Source organism: Branchiostoma floridae, chromosome 3, assembly GCF_000003815.2.
Source record: "Branchiostoma floridae strain S238N-H82 chromosome 3, Bfl_VNyyK, whole genome shotgun sequence".
Lineage (NCBI taxonomy): Eukaryota > Metazoa > Chordata > Leptocardii > Amphioxiformes > Branchiostomatidae > Branchiostoma > Branchiostoma floridae.
Genome location: NC_049981.1, coordinates 10,166,033 through 10,168,090, shown reverse-complemented (window position 1 = coordinate 10,168,090; position 2,058 = coordinate 10,166,033).

Genomic DNA, 2,058 nt, shown 5'->3' with positions numbered 1-2,058 from the left:
TCTTGCAACAAAGCGGTGATGAGCCTACCGGGGTGCTGGCGCTGGAGTGGTGTTGATCTCCGCACTAGGCAATGTGCCTGATTTAAAAAAAATGATAAGAAGTGAAATTTTCTCAATTTTATGTTGAATTTCATTACAGCAACATTCACAGACCCTTCAGATGAATATTCTTAAGCTTCGATATTTGTTTTTACGATGCAACCACGTTGTAAAACAAAACAACTGTAACTGGTAGAACGTTTGGCTCGGAATCTAGAGGTCCCGAGTTCGATACTCGCCGTCTCCCGACGTTGTGTCCTTTGGAAAGACACTTTACACGAAGCCACACATGACGTTACGTACACAGTGTTTCAATACCAGATTCACAACACGTGGTCATGAGAAAAGCTTTATCATCAGCAGTATAGTCGGGTGAGAAATGAGAGTGGGTCAATATTTCTGAAAAAGATCACCAAAAATAAATAAGTTGACAGTATTTGTGTTGAAAAGATCGTTGAATCTAACAACTCAATATTGCCATAGAATAAGAAAGATATCATAAAGTCTCACCTGAAAAGACTTGGACCTCGCACAGGGTCAGGGTTCGGTATTCTCCAGGAAGACGAACGCCGACGTACCGTCCCGTCATACTCTGGCAGGAAACGGAAATGGACGGCTGGTTCACGTCTATCTCATGATCGCCACCACACTTGGGGTTTGAGGTGATCTGGTTAGAGTCCCCGATGTGGATGTTGAAGGGGTTGAGGCGGTCCGGACCGTAGTCTTGGCGGTTGAAGATGACCACTCTGTAGACAATGATAGCAAAGCAAATCAGTGTTAAGGCCATCTATTATAGGGCGGCATAAAAGTCCTATAAAGTCAATGCTGACATCACACGTGTCAGATAGCTGAAGAATACCTGTACCAATAGATTCGTTCGCAAATTCCGGTGAGTGTACTTCTTTGAGTTGGAGAACAGTTTATTTTCCTCATTACATGATTTACCAAAGATGATATTTATGCTAATGAAGATGATCGTTAGCCAGTCCTGCTCGTACCTGCCAATGTCGTACGATTGTCCAAGATCCACCCACCAGGCGGGACCGCGCACCCATTGCTCGGTGTGTGTGCAGGAGTTCTGGAAGTAGTCACCATCAGTGTTTCCATCTACAGCAAGGCTGGCAGCCATACCCCACATAGTGCTTGATTGGAACGCCTCTTTTCCTTCTGCAATGTTGATATCTGCTCATGGAATAAAATCTCATGTTGACATCACTGACCGTATGTCAATGAAATATGGCAGCTACTAGTATAGCGTTTAGAGACGATATGTGCAAAATACACATTCGATGTGTTGCAGTACTGGTTGATAGTTGTGATCTATTTAACCAACATTAAGAAATGGAAATAGAATTATCTGAGTCATTTACTGTTTTTGAGTGCTAACGATGCTAAGGATAGGGGCAGGCATTTCATAGCACTTGTCAAGATACTACCATAAAAAAGTGACAACTTTGGAAACAAACATGGCGGCGTAAACATGGCGGCATCCATGGACGAAACCTAAATCAATTTATGTTTTGTCATCACAAACTTGGAATTGTGACTTACCTGGTGATTGGGTTGGCTGAGGAAACCCTGTCTCGGCCATGGTGTTCAGAGTGAGAGAAGTTTGGGTCACTTTGAGCTTTACCGCGTCGACCTTTATTTTCAGCGCTTCAAGCCTACCTGGCATGCGATAGTAACTGTTAGAATTCCTCCAGTAGAGTTGTTTCATCATGAAAAATCTGAACTTTCACGCTTCTTCGGCCAGTATGGGTGAAGATAGTTTCTCACACGTTCAAAGTGCACCAAAGATACAAATATGAAGCAGCCATAACGAAACACAATGGAATATAATAGTAACATATGTTATAGACTCCCTTGCAGTCTTGGGGAAGGGGCCTTTTTTTGGGGGGGGGGGGCCTCCTTTAATTTTCTCTCCCCTCTTTTCCCTTCGCCTTTCTTTTTTTTCCCCTTATCCCTTTTTATTCGCTTTCCCGGCATGCTCCCTTCCTTAGCCCGCTCCCTTTCCCGGCC